The 23,905-nt window shown below is 44.8% G+C and overlaps 1 long non-coding RNA gene across 1 annotated transcript; it reads right to left on the minus strand.

The window, feature by feature from the left end:
- Positions 1 to 16,384: 16,384 nt before the first annotated feature.
- Positions 16,385 to 23,203, minus strand: LOC130544644 (uncharacterized). Its single transcript, XR_008961070.1, has 3 exons — positions 23,118 to 23,203; positions 21,975 to 22,043; positions 16,385 to 19,650 (listed from the first exon to the last, which is right to left on the minus strand). It is a non-coding gene; the product is annotated as an uncharacterized LOC130544644 (long non-coding RNA).
- Positions 23,204 to 23,905: the final 702 nt, after the last annotated feature.

Raw genomic sequence — 23,905 nt, forward strand, 5'->3', positions numbered from 1 at the left:
TGAACCTGGAGATTTCTTTTATAAGGTTTTAAAATTATGAATTCAAATTCCAAAATAGTTACAGGGCTATTCAAATTATCTATTTCATATTGGATACACTGTGATAGTTTGTATTTTTTGAGAAAGTGATCCATTTAACATAAGTTGTCAAATTTATGTATGTAGAGTTGTTCATGGTATTCTCTTATTTTCCTTTGGCTGTCTGCAGGATCTGTTGTGATATCTCCTGTTTCATTCTTGGTATTGATAATTTGTGCCCTCTCTTTTTATCTTGCTACAGGTTTGTCTATTGATCTTTTCAGAGATCAACTCTTTGTTTCATTTTCTCTACTTTTCTGTTTTCTATTTCATTGATTTCTGTTATTATTATTGCCTTCCTTTTGTTTGATTTGGATTTAGTTTTTTTTTTTTTTTTTCAGTTTTGCTCTTCTTTACTTGGTTCTTGAAGTGAGAGCTTATATATTGATTGAACACTTTTCCTCTTCTCTAATGAATTCACTTAGTGGTATAAATTTACCTCTCAACACTGATTTACCTCCATTGTACAAATTTTGGTATGTTATATTTTCATTTTAATTCTATTATTTGTGTTTTCCATCACTTTTGAGACTTCTTCCTTGATTTATGGATTGTTTGAAATTGTGTTGTTTAATTTCCAAGTGCCTGGATAGTTTCCTGCTATTTTTATGTTTTTGATGTCTACTTTAATTCCATTGTGATCAAAGAATACACTTTGTAAGATTTCAACTGTTTTAAGTTTGTGAAGGTGCTTTATGACCCAAAGTCTGATCTATTTTGGCATATGTTCCATGGGCAGTTGAAAGAATGTATATTCTACTATTGTTGAATGGAGTATTTTATAAATGTTGATGTGATCCTGTTGGTTGATGGTGTTGTTGAGTCTTCTATATCCTTGCCAATTCTGTGTCTAGTTTTCAAACAATTCTTGAGATAACAGTGTTGAAGTCTCCACATAGAACTGTGGATTTGTCTATTTCTCCTTTTATTCCCATCAGTTTTGGCTTCACATATTTTTCAGCTCTGTTGTTTTTTGTATCCACATTTAGAATCCTTATGTCTTCTTGTTAAATTCACCTTTTCATCATTATCTAATGTCTTTCTCTGTCTGGCAATTTTCTTCATTCTGAAGTCTATTTTATCTACTTTGTCTAACAGTTATACAGCCACTTTTGCTTTCCTTTGATTAATGTTTGTATTATATATCTTTTTCAATTTTTTTACTTTCAACCTGCCTATATCATTATATTTGAAATGGGGTCTGTTTAGGGATTTTTTAGACAGCAGATAGGTGGGCCATACTTTTCAATTTATTGTCAATTGTTGCCTTTTAACTGGTGTTTTTAGACTATTTACATTAAATTTATATATTGATATGTTAGTGCTTAAATTTACCATTTTAATTTTTTGTTTTCTGCTTGTTCTGTTTTTCATTTCTCTGCTTCTTTTTTCCTGCTCTTTTGTGGTTTACATGACCATTTTCTAGAATTCCATTTTGATTTACCTGTAGGTTTTTAAATGTACTCTTTGTACAGGTTTTGTCTGGTTGCTCTAGATGTCACATCATATATATAACTTATCACAGTCTACTGGTGATGACATTTTACCAGTTTAAGTGAAATATAGAAATCTCATGTCCATTTAATTTCTTCACCCTCTCCCATTTATAATATAATTGTCCTAAATATTTCTTCTACACATATTTAGAACCACATCAGACAGTGTTACAATTTTTGTTTCAACCACCAAACATAATTTAGAAAACTCGAGAGAAGAAAAGTCTATGGAATTTACCCGTATTTTTGCTTACCATATCCTTTCCTCCTTACTGACACTCCAATATTCCCTCTTTTATCTTCCCTCTCTCTGTAGAGCACTTCCTTTAGCCATTCCTTTAGAGTAGGTCGGCTGGCAACAAGTTCACTTAGCCTTTCTTCATCTCTCAATGTCTTGATTTTCCCTTCATTCTTGAAAGATATTTTCACTGGGTTCACAGTTCTTTTCCTTTGCATCCGAAAAATATTGTGCCACTTCTTTCTGACCTGTATGGTTTCTGATGAGAAATCAGCTGCCACTGTCTTTATTTTCCCCTTATAGGCAAGGTGTCATTTTTTCCTGGGTGCTTTCAATGCTTTCTCTTTGTTTTTAGTTTTTAGAAGTTTAATTATAATTTGTCTTGCCATAGATTTCTTGGATTTATTCTGTTTGGGATTCACTAAGCTTCTTGAGTCTGTTGGTTTGGGTTTCCTGCCAAATTTGGAGAGTTTCAGCCATTGTTTCTTCAAGTACTTTTTCAGGCCCATCCTTGTCCTCCTCTCCTTCCAGGATTTCAGTGATATAAATGTTAGATCTTCTGTTATAGTCTTGGGGTCTCTGAGACAATTTTTTAAAGTCTATTTTCTTTCTACTGTTCAGATTTGGTAATCTCTATTCTTTCTTTTATCTTACTGATTCATTCTTCTGTCCTCTCCATTCTGCTGTTGAACCCACCCACTGAGCTTCCTATTTTGGTTATTGTATTTTTTAGTTCTAAAATGTTCTTTTGGTTTTTATTCATATCTTCTATTTATTTGTTGACACTTCCCATTTCTTTTCTGAGGTTTCCTATTTTTTCATTTGTTTCCAGCATGTTCAGAATTGCTTGTTGAGGCATTTTTATCATGATGACTTTGAAATCTTTGTCAGATAGTTCTAATATCTCTGCCATTTTGGTGTTTGTATCTATTGATGTTATTTTCATTCATTTTGAGATCTTCCTTGTTCTTAGTATGACAAGTGACTTTCTGTTGAAAACTGGACATCTTTGTATTATTCCATAAATCTCTAGATCTTATATGATCTTCTATTTATTGAGCTTTCTCTGACACCACTCCAAGAGGAAAAGGAGGGACACTGCCTCATTATTCCCAGTGATGGTAGAAGTTCAGATTCTCCACCAGGCCTCTGCTTAATACCAATAGGGAGAGAGTACTCTTCCTTACTGCTGGGCAGGGTGAGAGTTTTGGCTCCCCACACGGTCTCCACTAACATTGTGGGGGAAGCCTCATTACTGCTGGGTAATGGAAGAAGTTCTGATTTTCTTTCTTTTTTTTTTTTTTTTTTAAAGATTTTATTTATTTATTTGACAGAGATAGAGACAGCCAGCGAGAGAGGGAACACAAGCAGGGGGAGTGGGAGAGGAAGAAGCAGGCTCATAGTGGAGGAGCCTGATGTGGGGCTCGATCCCATAATGCTGGGATCACGCCCTGAGCCGAAGGCAGACGCTTAACGACTGCGCTACCCAGGCGCCTCCAGAAGTTCTGATTTTCTAAGCCTCCTCTGCTATCATACCGGTGGCTGGGGGTGGGGGGGGGAAGTGTCTCATTACTGTCAAGCGATCGTGGAAGTCCAGGCTTCCCATGTGGTCTCCACCAACACTATGGTGTTGGGGTTGGGAAGAACTCGTTACCAGCTGGTAGAGATGAAAGTCCTGGCTTCTTGCTTGACCTTCTCTGACAACACTCCAGTGTGTTTGTGTGTTAGGGCGCCTCATTTTGGTCTTGTGAAGGTGTAAATCTAGGCTCCCCACTTGGTCTTTCCAGACATGAGTGGGGGTAGGAGCATAATTTTTTTCTTTAGCGTTTGGCTGGAATAAAATGTTTACTGTCTGAAAGTTTTCTATCTTCCTAGGCTGCCCCTTTCCTAGTCCTTGGCTAGAGAGAGTAGTCTTTGATTTTTTTTTTTTTTTTTTTATCTGTCCCCATTGGTGTTTTCAAGTTGCTAGATTTTCCAGTTCCAATTCTGGGATATATGAGGCAAAACAAAAACTCAGGAAGCTCATCAATGAGTTGTTCTTTGGGTCCTGAAGTTCTTTATCTGATTTGTCTTTTTCTTTCCACCTTTCAGAGCCTTCTTATATATGTTTTATACGTAATGTTCAGGGTTTTTAGTTGTACTTAGGGATGGAACAGGGAAGAGTTCATCTACTCCATCTTCCCAGAAGTAGAAGTACTCTGCAGTCCTCTTAAATGATGTAAAAATATAATTAATGATGGCAATTTCCTTGTAACACGTTTTTGAGTCAATTTAAAAGTTGCAAAACACTATAATTATATTTTTACAAGAAGAATATTTATACAAAAGTCTAGAAGAGTTTCTAGGGGTGATATCAGTGATTAACCTCCAGATGTAGAAATCATCACTGATTTTTTTTATTTATCAGTATTCTCTGATTTTTGACATAAAAATACTTAAATAAATTTGTAAAACATTTCAAAGTATAAGTAAGAATTTTAAGGGATTTGAATATATTAGGAATAATATTACTATAATTAATATAAATATATAAAATAATAATTATATTAGTCCTAATATATTTGAATCCCTTAATAATTATATTAGCTACTATTAATTGTGCAGCAACTATTTTGTGTCAGACAAAACACTGGGTGCTTTACAGGTACTAATCTGACTTCTATGAGATAGGCTTTACCTGTTCCCATTTTACAGGTGGGGAGATAAGTTGAGAGAAGTTGATTCACTTGACTGTTTACAAAGCTAGTAAGAGCAAGGATGCTAACTCAGGCTTAACTGGCTTTCTGCTTCCTCCCAACAATCACTAACATATTTGCAATGCTTTATGGCTTACAAAGAAAGCATTTTTCACATGTGTTCACATTTAGTCTTCTCAATAACCCAGAGGCAAAGTTGAAAAGGGCACTGAAACTTTACTTTGAAAGATTTGGTTTTTGTGCCTTCAGTGAGATGTGAGATGTGACAAAATGAGAATTTGAACCAGATGATGTCTCTCCAACCTATTTTGTCCAAGTCTCCTCTGGGACTGTCCTCTGGAATCCTCCCATCCAAAAGTCTACCCACAGGGACTTGGACAACCTGTGGCCATGGAGCCTGCCGCAGTGAAATAGTGAGCTCAGTAGGTGGATGCAGAAAACATCCCCCAAAGGCCACTGCACAGCATTGCTTCTAGGGGAATGGGAGGGGTTTGGGGCCCCTCCCTACCTTTGAGTTAAAACACATCACTCATGATTCAGATTCAGCCATGAGCCCGTTTCCTCTTAATTTTTCCCTACTCCAATTTCCAAGGGGAGAAATTCTGCAGCAACTCTAAAAGGAAGAGATGGAATAAATACATCTTTAAATGTAGTCAAGTTGTTCTGAGTTCTCCCACTTCCTTTTTTTTTTTTTTTCCCCATTCGCCTTTTTGTCCCCTTCTGAACTGATTAGACCTAGGCAGGCTTTTGACTGTCTGGTGTCCTCTCCCTACTCTCCTCTCCATCCCAGAGCCCAGGAAAGACTTCTTTCCATTCCTGAATTTGTCTTCTCCCAGACCATTTGGTCTTCATACTTGTTTTGTTTGGCTTACATGGTGTTAGTTAAATAGTTGGGGTTTAGTTGGTTAGTTTAATGAAACTAACTGACAGCGTTTGAAAATCAAAAGACTTCATAGAACTCAGTTGGTGACCTTCTTAAAAAGTTGGAAAGTCTGGCAATATAGGGCCACACTGCTCCATGGCACCAATCGGCTGGACCTGAGTAGTACCCACTCCCTTTAATGGGGCACACTCTTTCTAGTTTATAACTAGTTACGGTTCGCTGATTACATTACCTACTAAATGGCATGCTTTTGTGTACTGCTGTAAATTATTCTCCCTCTATTCCCTCCCTCGATAACACACCACTTCTCTTTCAGACTGCTCCCGGGTCTTGAAGCAACCTGAATAAACTTACTGACGCTGCGGAAACTTGCTGCTGAAGCGTGCTCCCCCGGACAGCAGCACGGGCATCACTTGGAGGGCTTGCTGTAAAGGCAGACTCGCCGGCCCCACCCCAGACTTACTGGACTAGAATCTGCATTTTCAGCAAGATCCCTGGATCATCTGCGTGCACATTCAAGTTCAAGACGGGCTGCTAGAGAGTAATTGTCTCGTGAAGCTCTTTGCCCTTCATCTCACTCAGGAGGATGTACATTTAAAAGAGAAAGGTTTATAAAATTAATCAGTGAGATTTTAATGTGAATATAAAAACTGAAGATATTTCATGGATTTTAAGGATATATTCAAATATACCGCCTTTTAGATCTGAAAGATCTAAATCCTAAAATTAGACCTGGAAACCCTTTAATAATTTATAGCCCAGCTCTTATTTCGCAGGTAAAAACTTGGAAGCTCAGAGAAGGGGACTATCTTGTCCACAGTCAAAAGCTAGTAGCACAGTTAAGAGGAAAAGACAGAGGAAGCTTCCTCGCAAGATTGCCTGAGGAAGAAGAATGTTACAGTCTTAGGATTGCTGATCTCATGTTATGTTGTAGGATTTTCAAGCAGCTTGTTTTTGCTTCTGGTCCTGCTTCATCTAGAGCAGTGGTTCGCAACCTGAATGTGTGGAAGAATTACCTGGAAGGCTCGGTAAACAGATTGCTAGACCGACCTTGCGTGCATGCCGTGGGTATCTCAGGCCTCACATCAAGTTCCTTCTGCACCTCCCATAAACATCTCAGCTAATGCTCAGGCCTGAGTGTGTGTAACTGAGTGGTACAGTCTCCCCTGGGGACGATGATCTAGAAAAGAAAATCATGCAGGTCCTGAAGGACGGCTTGGAGCCATTCAAGAGGGAATCTCAGGGTCCCAGCACCCAGAATATGGCCAAGAAGGTGGAGGGAGGGCATGGTCTCCCCATAGGCACTACCCCTTGACTCCCCAAGATTCTTTACCTTGTGAGGAGGAGTACAGCCCAAAGGCCAGATCAGGGTCTCTAAGCTTTGTTACTCTAAATGTAACCCAACCCAGTAATATCAGCATCATTCTGGAGCTTATTAGAAATGCAGAATCTCAGTCCTCAGCTCAGATCTCATTAGTCTGAGAATGGGCACTTTAACAGGATTTCCTGGGACTTCTGTGTGTACTTGAAGCCTAAACAGCACTGGCCTAGGCACAGGATCAGGGCAGGGCCTCCTCCCCTGGGTCTGAGGCAGCATTAGTCTTAGAGGATAAGAATGGTGCTTTAACTCATCTTTGGGTCCTATGTAGAATCCACTATCCAGCTAGAGATTAATATTTGTCATACTTGGTAACAGCAAAGCAATACCAGTTATTTCTAATTTTACCTCACTTTAGTCTCCCAAATGATCATTTCACAAGAAACAAAGTCATTCCAGAACTATTTATGAACGTAGCACAACAGAAGGAAATTATTTAATAATTAACATTTCTGGAACAAAATGAAGTATTTTTGAAGGGGAGAAGGAGCGACAGAGACAGAGTGCAGTTTCACTAGACAATTCCATGCACAGAAGTGACCGTTTTATTAGTCAGATAGTAACTCTAGATGGGAAAGTTCTCAGACCTAATGCATTAGACATATTAGTCAGACCTAATGCGTATGTCAGACAGTCTCACATTACAATCCGTTATGTTTCAACTTATTTCGAAAAAAAGCAATGAAAGAAAGGAATGATCCAGAAGTACTGAGTCCATAGTTACAGATGTCCACACTGGCTGAGGCTGAGCAGTGCTGCCTGTCGGCACAGATGAGCACGCTCTGGGCCCCAAGACACAGTGCTCTCCACTGTCCTTACCACCTCCTCACCGAGGTTCATCTGCCACGCTACTGGCTCTTACGGATATTTATTTAGCATTTTCTCCGACAGAAAGCCCCCAAGTTAGGCTACTATAAAAGACAAAACATAAAAACCTCAGAACAGAAAAATTTCAACCAAAGCATGCACTCAACAAATATTTGATGCCAGGTCCTCAGCTTGGAGAAACAGACGTAAGTCAGGTGGGGAGCGTCTAAATTAGCAGGAGAGAAAAGGTAAGCGCACAATCACTGTAAATGTTCAAAGTGGTGGGGCTGCACGAGATGCCTGAAGGAATAATCACACCCTTAAGGTTCTGCTGTCTGCGGAAATGGAGTCCAAATTTTAGATCCTCCTCATCAGTGAGATGGCCAGACACCTGTTTAAAATCTGTAGCCCTTGGTAAGGACGTTCTCTTTCCCATCCAGACATTTGCCAGGAGGTATATCCAGCCTTCATCTGCCTTGTGAATTGATGGGCTTAAGAATAAGAATCACAAAGGAAAACAAAGACCCTTCCCCACATCAGAACATAATGGACTTCCCCCCTTCTATCGCTCTCCTTGGAAAGTGATGGAAACCCGAGCATTAAATTCCACTCTACACAGAGGTGTTTAGGGTAAAGTTATGGAATGCATTATTCTAAAAGGGTCATACAGGAACACACACACGTACACACACATATGCGTGTCTACACATACATGTGTGCGTTTATATAGATATATATGGATGGACGGATAAAGAGTCCTCTCTCTCCCTCTCTTTCTCTCTCTCTGTCTCTAAAGAAATTGGCTAAGCTGTGTTGGTTTCTTAAGGGTAGATTAGAATATCCGAGTGTGTTCAGAGACACCGTTAGGAAGTTCCTGCCCCCTCACAGATATCCAGGGACACACTGGGCGGGGGATTCCGTGGGACCAACTGGTCCACCATATCTTCCCCAATGCTTTTTCCTCAGTTAGTTAGTATATTTCCTTTCTGACATGAGTTCAATTTAGAAGGAAAAGGTTAAATCTCCTAATCCCTCCCTATGCAGAACTGAAGGGATTGGACCCTCTGAACACAAGGGCTGTAAACTTCTTTGGATTTATTGAACTGCATGATTACAACCAGGGGAAAAAAATGTATGGAGTATTTGGGATATGAGTAGTTTGAATGGAAAGTAAGTTATGAGTAATTAATGGGATTAAGAAAGAGGAGTACCCACATTTATTTTAAGGTCCCCCCGGCAACTCACGGGGGCTTTAAAAATCCTCAAGACTTTAAGGAGGCACCACCTCTGTGGAAAGTAACACCAGCTTTTCATGTATTAGTTCAACTCCAAAAGTCCCTAAATAACCAACAACATGTGTGACTTTTAGGGTGGAAAATACAAGTGCTGAATCTTTGTCTGGCATTTTAGATACCACTGCAGAAGATACACTGCGAAAAAAGATATATCAGAGCCACAGGATACATCAGAGCAGCAGCTGTCATGGAAATGGCAGAAACTCAAAATCCTCTCCCAGCCTTGCTCCTAACAAGCCAATGACCGTGGGCAAGTTGCTTCCGCTCTACAGTCTTCCCTTTCCCGTGTCTACAGTAAGAAGATGGGGCCAGAAGAAAATGGGGTTCCTCTTAGCTCCAACCTCCATCCGACTCTGCTCACTCATGGTATGGTAGACTGAAGAATGATCTTCAGAGATATCCTGGTTCTAATCCCAGAACCTAGGAATGTCACCTTATGTGGCAAAAAGACTTTGAAGATCTGATTAAGGATGCTGAGATGGGGAGATTATCTTGGATAATCTGAATGGGCCCTAACTATAATCACAAGGGTCCTCATAAGGGGGAAACTAAGGGGCAATCTGACTTGACACAGAAGAGGAAAAGGACATGTGACCACAGAGCCAGAGATTGGAGGGATACAGCCATACACCAAGGAATGCACCAGCAGCCACCAGAGGCTGGAAGAGGGAAGGAACAGCTCTACCCTGGAGCCTCAAGAGGAAACCAGCTCTGCCGACATCTTGATTTGAGGGCATTTGAGCTGGCAACCCCTGGGATTCCCCACTCAGCAGGACCCTGATGCTATAGTCACCCATTTCTTTATTCACTTACCCATTTATTTAGCCAACATTTATTGAGTACCTGTAGGCCAGGGTCTCTGCAAGCACTGAAGGTGTAAGAATGGACAAAACACATCCCTCCCTCCTTTGTCTTGGGTGACAAAGAGGGACAGTAGTGCTGGGATAGTGGAAGGAGGGACACAGATGTGGAGAGGCAGAGAGGAAGGGCCTTGCTATTGTTGGTCATCAAAGGGGACTTCCAGGAGGCAGTAGGAGGGTCCTGGGTGCCAGACAAAGAACAGAATGGGAGGTCAGGATATTTTGCCCATGGCCATGGAAGGGCAACAAATCTGACTTTAGGTCCCAGCACCTCCTCGCTGAATCTAGCCTCCACCACTACCTCCCACGCTTATCCAAGGACAGAATTCAGGTTAGCCCAATGGCCAGGGCTTTCTCAGAATCCTGCTTCTTGGTGGTTTCAGTTAGTGTTTTCAAACCAAGGTCCATGACCCATTGGTGGGTTGTGAAGTCAATTTAATAGGTCACAACCAGAAGTTTTAAAAGCACAATGGAATTGAATAGAAAATATTAGGGAGTGCCTGGGTGGCTCAGTCAGTTAAGCATCTGACTTTGGTTCAGGTCATGATCCCAGGGTGCTGGGATCGAGCCCCACATAAGACATCCTGCTCAGCTGGGAGTCTGCCTGTCCCTCTCCCTCTTCCCTTCCCCCTGCTCATGCGCTCCCTCCCTCTCTCTCTCAAATAAATAAATAAATAAAATCTTTTTAAAAAATAAATTTAAGAAAGAAAATATTAGAGTGTGTTGTACATTGCCAGTGGAGATGCTGTTTTGGAAAAGTTTTGTTTCAGGAAAGAATGTATACATATATATACACAGGATCATGATGCCAAATGCATTTGTTACAATGGGTCCTGGATGAAAAGGTTGAGAGCCACGGACTTAATTACTTCAAAATAAGCTGCCTTAACCCTTTCTGCATCCTGTTATGCAGACGGCGCTGCCCTGCCAGTCCAAGAGACACAAGAGCAAATGGGGCCCAGAACTGAGCACTCTTCAGCTTTCAGAAAAGGTGAGATGTGAGCCCACCAGGCAAAAGCTCAGTACAAATACTCAGCAGGTGCCTTGAAGACTTCAGGGCCCAGAAATTGTAGATATCCCCATAGAGAAGATGGTATTACACTTGGGCTGGTTTCTAACTAAGGGAGCCGTGGGAAGAGTATTCAGGAAGAGGGTAAGCATAGGTAAAGGGAGAGAGGCAGGGCAATACAGAGTCTCTTCAGAGGCAGGAAGTAATTGGATTTGATGGAGCACGTTGTGAGTAAGTTTAGGTAGGGTTCCTGCAGGAACCCTACAGGAAATAACACTGCAGAGATAGTTTGGGACCTCCAGCAGGCCACTGACCCTCTTTGACCATCAGTCTGTTTTGTACCCAATGAAGTTAATGGTACTTAACCTACTCACCTCTCTGGTGGCAGAGGATATAAAGAGAGAAGATATGGGAAGATGCATTGAAGAATATGGTCCAGTTCACCCACTCACTCAACAGATGTTCCTGATACTTGGGCTAGTTTGGAGGGATGGGTTGGAATTTACAAAGAGGGAGACAGGAAATCCAGGTGGAAGGAACGGCACCTGTCAAGGTTATAGAAAGGGTCTGATGTGTCCAGAGGGTCCGTGAGGCTTGGGGGATGTAGAGCGGGTTGCCCTGAGCAAAGATGCCCTGCTGAAAGCCATGAAGGAATCTAAAATTCAATCAGTTCTAGGCTGCCCACACCATCAGCCATGGCTTTTCCAATTCACAAAGAGGCGCCATCTGCTGGCCAAACTGTGTGCCTGCAGGGCTGGGTCAGCCCAGAAGGAGACTATTTTTCTAACTTGCATCAAGGTTCTGTATGAGCTAGAGAAGGCCTGCACAGGCAGGATTCATGGGGAAGCCAGATGAGATCTGGAAAGCAAAGGAAATTCACTTGGGCAACAACAAAGTGAATGCAGGCAGCTTCACCATCAATTTTCCTTGGTGGGAACTTTTGGACTCTTCTCCCCATCCCCAAACATAGTTCCCTACCAACACTCCTAGCTCTAGCTCCAATACTGAACTTTCTCCCTTCTTGGACCATTCCTGATCATTCATTCTCTCCTTCCAGCCATGATCTGCCCCTCTACCACCTCCTCCACACAGTCTTCCCAGAATCCCCTACCAGAACTAATCACTGCCTTCCATTCAGTCCTTCTGTTCCACCTGCAGTCTGCACTTACACATGTCTCCTGCATGCAGATAGCATGTGCAACCCTGTATTTCAGTCATTCATGTTTCTCTTGTCCGCCCGGCCCATCGATCTCATGGATACATACCTTCAGGTCCCAGAGCATACTGTCTGACCCTTTGCAATTCCACAGAGCTGACCCAAAAGGGCCATTTCTGACTCACTAACAAAGGAAATACGTCTCTGGATGAGCAGGAATAGGGTAGGTGCCAAAAGCTGGATGTGGAAGAGCTCTCTCCAGGGAGGGTTTTCAGCCGCACAGGGTAGACACTCCCTCCACTTCTACTCCTGTCTTCTCACCCCAAATACATCCATAGGGAAAAAGCCTTCCCATCCCTCATCAGAAACCAGACGAAAAAGTGGAATCCTGTGATTTCTGTTTGTCTTAAGGGGTAAAGAACTTATAGTGTCTTCTTTCTCAAGAGAGGTTTAGATATAGGTCAAGGAGCATGAGGACATGAAATAACTGAGAAAAGACGGGGGCACCACTGACAGGGGTAAAATAAAATAAAATAATCAAATAATAAAATAAAAATAAAATAAAATAAGCACAGAGCCTGAACATACCACTCAAGGAAGTGGAATCAGAATGGCAGCCTAGAAGGACAGCAGATATGGCACCTCACAGCCCCCACCCCTCCTGCATGGAGCCTTATGCTCCTCTTCTTCCAGCATCAGCCACTCCTGGCAGTTAACTTCCTCACTAGCCACAAACAAAATCAGACTTTGGCTGGAGAAGGATGTTATGGGAGAAGACAGGAAGGGAACTGGCTGGGTCCAGGGTTGAAAAGGAGTCCAGGAGCCGAGCCCAGTGTGACAAAGGTCACTTTGCCAGATAAGGAGCAGAGGTGGTGCAAGCCAAGCACTGAATGTTTGTGTCCACCGCCCCCCCCCACAATTCATATGTTAAAACCCTCATCCCCACTGTGATGCTGTTAAGAGGTGGGGCCTTTGGGAGATAATTAGGTCCTAAGAGTGGAGTCCTCATGAATGGGATTAGTGCCCTTATAAGAAGAGACACAAGAGAGATGACCTCTCTCGTCACCATGTGAGGACGTGGCAAGAAGGCAATCTGCAAGAGAGCTCTCACCAGGAACCCAACCGACTGAAACCATGATCTCAGATTTCTGGACTCCAGAACTGAGAGACAATCCATTTCTGTTGTTTACGCCATCGGCTTTGTGGTATTTTGTTCCAGAAGTTCTAGCAAACAAATACAGTACATCTGTTATTGTCTCACTTAAAGAAGAGGAAACAGAGACCCAGAAGTCAAATAAACCCAAAGCCGCACTAAACCAGTAAGTGGTGGGGCAGGTAGCCTCCCTCCAGAGGCCACACACTCAAATTCCACATGAACCTAGCAGTCAGAAGAGGTCACGAAGGCCAAGGCCAGGCCAGCAATAGTGAGAGGTGAAAGGGGACAAATCATGTCAGAGGCATTCCAAGAAAGAAGTCTCAGGACATGGTCCCTACTCGGATGTGGCAGGTGAGAAGTAAGCAAGTATTGAAAATGACTCTTTAGTTACTAAGAGTGATTAAATTTAGATAGTATTGTAACTGAAGAATGATTTGGGTGATGGTGTGTCTAGTATCTGTCTTCCCAAATACTGAGAACTCAATGAGGTCAAGGGCAATAAGTATTCTCCCACAATGGGTACCTGCCACCCTGGGTAAATACTGGCAAAGCTGAGTCATTACCACATGACTTTGAGCCCCAGAACAGAAAAGAAGGAGGGGTTGAGGTACCATACGTGTCTTTCTTCTCGAAAGAATGACAGGCTGAGGGCATCAGCCATCTCTGCAGTGTGATATTCCAAGGTCCTCCCTTCACAGCATCCCCCTGGTATGCAAAAGTGGCTGTGGAAGTCACTGAAAGGTTTCTGACTTTCTAGGAAACATGAACTAACCCGGTCAACTTACAAGCAAGAAACCTACGCATCAAATATTCACCAGATCCCTTGCAAGGAAGCAGTAAAAGGAATTTCTGCTGCCACAAATTCTTTTTACCAGGTGGTAAATTTAAATCAGTACCAGGACTGGCATGTGCTGGTGGCAAACCAGCCTGAAAAGAAAATCCCCACTCGTGCCATTCTCAGCATGCATGCAATGTGCAATGAGCAAAAACAGGGGAGGACTTATCATTTAGTCCAGCACAGTTCTAAGTGTTTCATAAACCAGGGCAGGGTTTGGTTGGCCCCCAAACTTTATTCTTCCCCTCCTTCCATAGATAATACATGTTTGGTAGGTCGCATGGCCCCCTGGATAAAGACTACATTTCCCAGGCTCCCTTGCAGTTGGATGTGGCCATGTGACTCCATTCTGGCCAATGGGTTGTAAGCGGGAGTGTGTGAAAGTGATAGATAGTTCGTGCCCTTTGTTGGCTTTTTCAGACCTTCCTCTAGTCTTCTGCTGGAACATGGATGTGGATGCAATCAGACTGCTGTCTTTTTAAGCACTGCTATTTGGGGTCTTTGTTACTCACAGCAAACCTAATACTAACTTTCACATATATATCGGCTTACTTATTTTTCCTAACAAAGAAATGAGGTAGGAATCATATCCCAGTTTATGAATGAAGTAACTAAGGCTACCAGAGTACGAGAGTAACTCACCCAATGTCAAGCTGCTTAGAACATATGAACTCAGGTCTGTCTGGGTCCAAAGCCTTTGTCTTCTCTCCTATATTAATGCTGCCTCCACACCTGGGAATCCCTAGGACAGTGTGAGCATTGCAAATGCATACAGTTGTGTTGCTTTGGGCAATTTCCCAATGTGGTTCACAATCTGGGTTAATAAGGCCTCAGGCTGGTTCCCTACAAAGGTCAGGTGCCTTAGCTTTAATCCAGGATCAAGGCTGGACAGCTATGAGCAGCCAGGAGCCTCACAGATGTATGCTTGTGGTAACAAAGGGAAACTGGGCTCAGAGAGCGTGGGTACATCTGTAAAAGCCAGCAAAGTAGACCCAGGCCTTCTTTCTACTCCTGCAGCTTAGAAATGTGCTGCTCCCATGTCTCACTATGCGTTGGCCAGGACTGACCACACGTCATATTCACCCTACTTTGTAAATGCTGCATTACTCGGGGTGCTTTCTTCTCAAGGGGCATACTGACTCAGCAGTCTCCTATGGTGGAGGATGGAAAGGAGTGGAGGCTTTGGCCAGAAGGCAGGGCTGGATTGGAGATGGGACCATAGTGAGTATCATGTAAGGGGTTTCTAGAAACAAACTTTATGAAACTTGGGACTCTTTAAAAATAACATGCAATCCAGTGGTCAAATCTGGTGGGTTCAAGGGAAGAAAACGCTCCAAAGGCTCACATTGAAGGTATCTTAAATCCTCTGAAGGGCCCCTGAAAACCCCAGGAATTCTTAAGGGCAAAGAAAGGTTGTTTGTTTGTTGGACTGGATGTTCTTTGTGTTTGGGGCTGGTTAGTTTGTGGATTTTTTTTTCTTATCTCTAGCACCAAATCAAGTCATTGCACGAACTAGTGATCGTGACACTGTAGGGTTGTGAGTCAGAAATGCAAACATTCTCAAGGTCCAGACGTTGTTTCTGGGGAAATAGGCACAGACCCTGGAGCAACCACTCTTCTCTTCTTGCACCCTTGACAGGCATTGCTAATCAATCATCGCATGCTTTCCCCCAGGCTCCCAATGGAGCCTCAGATCTCTCAGTACAGCTCTGGCTGCCACTGCCAATCAAGCAGAGTCCCATTCTCAGTGAAATAGCTTCTCCACCCCTGCTGTTCGGGAGACTGCGAGTCTCTCCCAGTCCTGTTTTCAACACTTAACACAAGACCTTGCATGCAGTAGGCCCTAGGGACACTTTTGAGGAGGCAAGGAAGAGAGGGAGAGGACAGGAGGAGCCTTTATAAGAGCCGGGTGAGAGGGGATTCAGCTGATTGGGACAGAGGCTGGGTGCCATCTTTGACCAGACTCAGAACCCCGCCCCCCTTTGTATGCAGCCTGTTATACCTGGCCTCACAATACAGCCACACCTGGCACGCGTGAGCTCCTTGTATGCTGCGGTGTTCTATGCAGATGCACTATTAGCTCAGGAGCCAGAAGACTGGGTTCCCGGCCCAGTAAAACTGCTCCCCGACGAGTGATCAGATGCAAGAATTGCCAGCCTCCACCCTCTGGCCTGCTTCCTTTGTGCAGCCTGAGAGCCTTGGGCCAAAAGGCTGTTGTTGATCCTACTGTCTCCAAATCTATAGGATTCCACTGCTCTTGTCCTCCTTGTGGGCCCTTGCGCCCAGTCACTCAAGTTCCTGTCTCAACAGCATCTGTCCTGAGAATGCTTTCCTGAGAGTCCTAGCCCACAGAGGGCACCTTCTGCAGAGCCCCTCAAAATTGATGGCCCCACTCCATGGAAGGGCCTGAAACCATATTTAGCTTCTGTTGTTGGCAATCCCTCTCCCATGGGTATATACTCTTTCTCCAACTACCTAGGAAATCTCTCTCTCTCTCTTTTATTTTTTTTAAGTTTTGTTTATTTAAGTAATCTTTACTCCCCACATGGGGCTCAAACTCACGAACCTGAAATTCAGAGTCACATGCTCCTCCAACTAAGCCAGCCAGGTGCCCCAAGCAAGGACATTTCTTGAGAGCTGAGAATGTGTTTTGTATTTCGTCTATATCTCTTGAAAGAATCAAAGCAAAGATAAGGATATTACAGTAACAACGATGATGATGATGAAGATGGTAATGATAATGATTGCTACCCTTTCCGAGCATTTCACACACATACGCTCATCTCTTCCTGATAACCACCCCGAGAAGTGTTATCTTTCTCCCTTTGCAGTGTGGAAGCTGAGGCACAGGGAGGCTGCGGTACTTGCCCAAGGTAGGGAAGAGTTCGACATCAGGGTGTCTCCAGCTCAGACCGCACGTGCTTAAGGATGCTACTATATGCCAAAGCTTGGCAAGATGCTGAGCATTCTGTCCTTGCCGAACACATCACGTCCAAGCACAGGGCCATTCAAACACCTTCAGTTTGTGCCCCATGTTTATACTTCTGCCTGGTTCATCTCTGTATTCCCGGTGCCTGATGTAATATTCAGCAGACGAATGTCTGAATGAATGAAGTTTTTCTAAAAGAGAGGTCACTCCCCACCCCCACCTAGGTCTGGCCAGCCATACACTGGTCCAATACCGTTCACCCATCCATGGCCGCTGCTGCCCATCTCCAAGCACATTACACGCCCATAAGGCTATTAGGACAAGTTAAGGAAGACCCCTCACTTTTAATTATCTACTCAAATGGTATTTATCTAGCACCCTCTCTGAACACAGCCCTGCGTAAGTAATTCATCTTTCACATTCTCTTTTAGTACATTTCAGGACTTCTTAATAAACTCTGGGCAGCTAACTCACTTACATATCTGATGGCACAAAATGCATTTACACGGCAGCTTCTAGAGCGAACTTGCCAAAAAATTCTTTAGTTACTCTCCGCTAAGTCATTCCACTTTTCAGTGGAACCACAGACTCAGACAGGATGCAAATTCTTCCCCTTCTATCACTAATGCCACTGGCCCATGCTCGTTCAGTCCCGAATTTCTCAGGAGTCTTCCAATGCAGGCTGAGTACCAATCACCCCGGAACCTTGTTAAAATGCTGACCCCGACTCAGTTGGTCTAGGGTGGAGATAAAGAATCTGTACTTCTCAGGAGCTCCCAGGTGGTGCAGATGCTAGGGAAGTAATTCTCTGACTCTCTCCCTGCTTCAGCACAACACCTCCCCTACTCCCAAGTGCACCCTCCATATTCCCAGTACTCTAACACACGAAACTGGTCACATCGCTCCCCTCCTGCAGCTCTTGGGATCCTATCCGTACTTCCTGGCTTGACTCCGGTCACGGTGATGGTCCTGGAGCTCAGCCTGTCTCTCTGCCTCCCCTCCCTTCGCAGCCCCATCATCCTACTTATTCTTCCCTAATACGTGTGGGGGAAAATTCTCTCCCTCTTCTGTGAAATTCCTCCGTTGGTTATCTCTATTGCTCCATGGAACCTTCTCCGATATCCCTTTTCTTCCTCTACTACTCCTGATGAAAAGCCCTTCCGTCTGCCTCTAGAACAATCTCTCTCTACTTCTACCAGAGCACAGGGGTACTGACCCAGGCTGGTCTCCCCACCAGACAGAGACTTCTTGGAGGGCAGCAACCAGCCATATCTTGCTCTTTTCAATATCCTTTGACTCAGCAAGTATTTATGGAATGAACAGATGAGAACCTCTTCAAAGTATTCTTGGACCCAACGAAGTAAGATAGTTAATAAAATTTCTCGAAGGGACAATAGCTACTTTGTTTTTAAGAACAGCAATCATCATCACTACATGTATAAACTCACTTTTAAAGGCTAATTAGATGTGTGCTTATAGTAATATATTTGATTATGTTGGTTGCTTTACAAAGTTCAAGTAAAAGTCCTAAATTGGAGTAGCATTAAGCAAGTTCTCTTAAGGGTGGAGTGAGCAAATTAAATGCACTTAGTCCCTAACCTGCACAGGGAATCATGCCCCTTGAGTGGCTGTAACACCATTTTAATTCAGCCTTGGAGCCATCATTTTGTGAAGAATTGTTTCTTGAGAGATTATAAGGAAAATCACCAGGAATATTCAACATGATAGATAGATGATAGACAGGTAGATAAGTAGATAGGTAGACAGGTAGGTAGGTAGACAGAGAGACAGATAGCCTTCACACATTAAGAATAAAAATACCAACCACAAATAGTAATAGCTATGGTATATTAGACCGTTACTCTATATAGGCATAGGGTTCACTCTTTACACCTGCGATTTCATGCGATCTCCACACTAACTCTGAGAGACATTCTCCACTGTCCCTGTTGTACCAATGGGATCTGAAGCTCAGAGGGACTGAGTGATTCATCAGCGTGTGTGCTTAGTGTCAGAGGCCTCTGTCACTGCTCATAACCACGAAGCAAAACTGCCTCTGTCAAATGTTTACATTGGTCCTATGTGGCTCAACGACAAGTGCGTCAAGTGGTTATCTGGCATGGGACCCAGAGAAAGTGCAGCAGAGCCTCCATTCTCTGTTAGCTGTGAGTTTAAAGCCCGATGCAACACCCAAGATACCCATGTTGGTGGGAGAGATACAAAGCAAACTTCTCCTGGATGGAAGCCCACTTGTAGTGGGGAGTAGGAGAAAAACCAATCAAAATGAAAACTGAATAATTCCGGCATAGAACCCACAACGCACAACATAGCTCCACTACCCGGAGCTAAGTCACGCAAGTTGGCATGGAGGCCGGCAATAGTGGGGAAAGACATAGCTAGAATGACTGGGGGGAACGTGGTAAGCGTCTAGGGAGGGACTACTAAGGGCCAGCTCTTGCCCCATGCCTTCACCTGTCACTTCATTCATTCCTCAAGGCAGCTCTGTGATGCACTTACAGCTGCTGCCATTTTACAGATGCGAAAACTAAGGCTCAGAGGGATTGAGGAATTTTCTGCCCAACGGTCAGGACAGCCTTCTGAATGCAGGTTTCTGTTGTTTTCCGTGTAGATTTGTGGAGTAGGCTCTCCTCCCCGGAACCCCAGTCCCTCCAATGCTATCATTCCTAATGGATTTGTTTTTCGAAGTTATCTAAAAACTCACTTGCCAGTAGACACAGTCTGAGATTGCGGTAAACACCAACTCTCAGCACAGGAGAGACTTGAAATTTCAGGAAATCATGGAAAAATTAGTAACTCGAGAGCGCTGGGACTTACTGAAAGAGAGATTAAAAAAAAAGTTTCACTTTATTGTTGGAAACTTGAAGAGATGAAAATATGACTTTTTTCTGCTGCCTCTGCTTCTAAAAAGTGACAAAAGTGTTTCATATTCCTGCAAGCTACATTAGCAGAAGCGCCTCCAAACGTGGGCTGCCTCCTGGGAGCTCAAAGTTTTAATCTCTTTTTTTTTGTTCTTTGGCAAGAAGAAAAGAGGAGTGTCCATGTGGTTTTGATATGGGCCGGGTTCTGGCCAAATAAAGCTGTCACCCAGCCAGTTCCTTGAACCATATCTGCCCTCCAACTAAGAGATGCCCTTTCCCACCTTACTGCTAGGTCTTTCCAAGACATCTGGCAGCCCCTAAAGAGAGCCCTCAGATGAGAGACCGCAGAGCTCGGATCCCATCCCTAGGGAGATGAGATCACAGAGTGCTGGAAAGTGTCTTCCACCAACTCATTTCTCTGTTCCTTCATTTCCATGTCTGTGAAATGGGGAGATTTCTGCCGATTCCATGGAGCTTGGTGGGGAGCAAAAAAACACCACACTAGTTTTGACTAGTGTTAACTAGCATTAACTAGGTACCTAATAAAAGAAGCTATACATATGAGTGCCATTCTCTACAGTCATAATAAGGAAGGTCACCCAACGAGGGCCAACTTCACGGTACGTGAGGGAAGGAGACACTCTTTCCTTCCACTGCCATGAAGGTGGCAGCCATTGTCAAATGACTGCATATCTAGGGAAGCCTGACCCAGTTCTGTCACCCTGGGAAGGAGCGACCCATGCCCCACTGCAGCTTTGTGGGAAAGAGCTACATGACCATGGAGCAGGCCAACAGCAGGGCCTTCTTCAACAGGAGAAGCCTGAGCCACATCAACTGACAGCACAGTCAGACCTGTGCCGGGGCAGCCTATAAGGCATCTTTGACTCCTTTTGCAGCAGAACTCACATGCTGTGCAGTGTGCCCTGAGCTACAGCCAAGGAGGCAAACAAGGTCTGAAACCCAGCCCGAGCTCCATTTAGCAGGCCAGTCCCCTGGCTGGAGGAAGGAAGCTCTTTTGAACTTGCATAAAAGTAGGAGCTAGTGGTAGCCACATGCATCCTCTGGAGTTCATAAGACTGACCATCTTGGATCATAAAAAGAGCCCTTCTTTCCTCCCTCCTTCCCTCCCTTCCTCCCTCCTGTCCTTCCTTCTTCCCTTCCTTCCTTCCCCCCACCAATCCTTTTCAAGTCTCCCCTATATTCTAGCTCATTAAGCCACAATCCCTGCCTCAAGGGGCCGGGGGGTCTGATGGGGGCACAGGCATGGTTAACACTGCTAGGAAAGGTGCTTCTGAAGAAAGAGGGGCACTTGCCCAAAGAGGTAAGACACTGGCCCCAGACCCCAAGACTCATCGTCACTGGGCAGAGCCCAAATGAGAACACTTCATGAAAAGGATAAGGTCAAGGAGACAAATGAAACAAGGACATTAGAAAGGGGGAGGAAGAAGGAAGAAAATATGGGAGGAGGGAGGAAACTAAAGGAACATCAGAAAAGGATGAGATGGAAGTGAAAAAATGAATAGGAGCCCAGCTGAGATGAAGCTGATGACTGTGTTGTGTGTGAGTGAGTGTGTGTGTGTGTGTGTGTGTGTGTGTGTGGTGTATGTGTGGGCATGTGTCTGTGTGTATACCGGAGGGAGACCCATGGGAGGGTGGGTGCACTCTGCAAGACATTGAGAGCTCACTTTACAAACTGTCTCACTGAATCCTGCTGTCAGTGCTGTGAGGTGATCGTTGTTATTTCCATTTTACAGACTGGGAACTTGTAACTCAGGGAAATGAGACCCAAGATGCACCAGGTGATACATAATGGAGCCCACACTGTCTGCAATGCACCATAGGAGAGCTGGAGCTGTCCTTTACTGCTGGTGACTCTGGCCCTCCAATGTCCAATGTGTTCTCCCTGTGGCAGGCTACTGGTACAAGGCAGCAGCCAGGGGACTTCGAGTCAGCCTTCAACAACACCGTCAGGGGCTCAAGTGCCACAAGTGGGTCAAGTTAAGGTCACTGGCATGGAGCCAAAGCTCCCACTGGCACAATGTCCAGAAAGCATCTGGGGAGCTCTCTGTCTCTCTCAGCCCAGGGACATGGGGCCTCCTAGTTATGTTAATTAAACAAATCTAATCATAGAAATGAACTGACGCAGGTAATGCGCACAGCACTCAGCCTCAAGTACCTGGTGAAAATCCAACTAAGAAAGAGCTGAGCTTATCCTACTCTGGAAAGATCACTGGGGGCAAGAGTAGGGGTTAAGGGGAAGCTAAGAGAGAAAATCATACCTGAATATCCATTAAATGAGTCTCCTTCTTAAGTAATACCTCTTGTGTCAGGGAGGGCCCAGGAAGAATCTGGAAGAGAATTAAATAGAAACTGGGCATCCACCTATTCCCTCTTTTACCATTTTCCTGAGATTCTGGTTGGGAAACACGTGGCATGCATAGGAGATGGGGACACTTATCACCTGCAGAGCTGGAGTGCAGGCTGGGGTCTAGCAGTACAAAGCCCCAGGCTCAAGTCTGATCTGGGCTCCATCACCAAGGAGCCATTTGACCTTTGACATTGTACTTGCTAAGCCTTAATAAGATGAAATGCTAGACCTGAACCAAAGCCAACTCACAGGATGGCTTCAGAGACCCAGGGAGATAATGGATATTGAGAAAGTAAAAGCTTGTATCAAGCTTGTCATTGTGAGATTGTGTTTTGCATAATGAAACAGAAAACACTGGTGAGGTTCCCCAAAAGGGTGGGGGAGGGCTCATTCTTTCTTTCATCCATCTCTTCAGAATGCATGGAGCCTCTGTATGTTCCAGGTTACAGAAATAAGTATAACACCGTCTCTGACCCAGAGAGGATCTTTCAGAGGCCACAGTGGGGGGAGCTGTATGTTTTTCTTCCCATTATATCCCCAATATTTAACAATAGGTTAATACTTAAGAGTAGATGCTCAATATATGATTGATTAAATGAATGAACCGCCGAATTTGTAGGGCTAAAAGACAAGTAAACAGGCACTTTCAATAAAGCGTGACCAAGCTATGAGAGAGATGAAGGGGCCCTGGGAACTGGAATGAGGGGCACTGCGAGGGAGGCGGAGGGAGAGGGAGGAAAGGCTCCTGGAAGTGTGTGCTGTGAGGGAGAAGCTGACTCTGGATAAAAGGTTCGGTTAAAGTACCAAAGCAGGTCTGGCGGGCCACAGCCCCTGCGGAAGCCCGCCATCCTCCGTCAAGGAACGGGGAGGCACGGAGAGAGAAGTCAGACGAAGCCTTATAAAGATACTGCAGGCGGCCAGCCAGCGCAGAGAAGCCGGAAGGAAGGGAAGCGGGAAACGCGACTTTGGGTTTAGGCGAAAATCGGGCTGCGCCGGGAACCTGAAACCCAGATGGCGAGCTCGGGAGTGGTCTGCAGCGAAGCGGGGTACGAACTTGAGCACTGGTGGGTGAAACACTTGAGCACTGGTGGGTGAGACTGTCTGGCATGGAGGCGGTGCTTCGGGCGGAGCTGCGAGAGCGCGCATGCGCGGGTGGGCGCGGGCGGGTGCATGCGTGCGTGCGTGCGTGCGTGTGCGCGCGCAGATTACACCTTGGCCGATCAGCCGGACAAAGGCGGGGGCCCTTGGCGGCCCCGGGGCCACCGAGCTGGCGCCGCGAGGCAGTGACGCCCGAGGCGAGGGGGCGGGACGCGCGGAGCTCCTCGTGGAGCCCCACACCGGCAAAAACAAAGCCATCTCTTTGAAACAAAAACGAAACAGACGTGACCGGGGAAAGCCAAGTATTAGCGAGACGATGTGAACAAAGGGGAAAAGTCAAGCCGGGGAAGTTTGAGTTTCTGCGCGGAACCCCAAGCGGCCCCGGTCGCTGGATACTTTATGAGAACGTCCTTTGCCCCTGCTCTCCCTCTGTCCCCGAAGGAAAATAAATCCTCGGCCAAATGAGACTTGACGGCGTGAACAGAAGACCGTCTCCAGACTGTCCCAGCTGGTGCAGGCGGGGCCGGACCCGAGGTACCGCGTGGGTAACGCTGCGGCCCGCGGCTCGTCAGTGTCGCCCCCTGAAACGGCCACCAGCGCCCCGGGTGTGGAGAGCGTCGCCCTCCGCAGAGCTGGGACCGGGGCAGCGCCAAGGAAGCCTTTGTTTTTCTCTCTAATCCTTCCGGCCAACCAGGGATATATGTCCTTGCTATTTCTGCCTTGTAATACTGCTCGATGTACCCC

The sequence above is a fragment of the Ursus arctos genome, unplaced genomic scaffold (genome assembly GCF_023065955.2).
Source record: "Ursus arctos isolate Adak ecotype North America unplaced genomic scaffold, UrsArc2.0 scaffold_1, whole genome shotgun sequence".
Classification (NCBI taxonomy): domain Eukaryota; kingdom Metazoa; phylum Chordata; class Mammalia; order Carnivora; family Ursidae; genus Ursus; species Ursus arctos.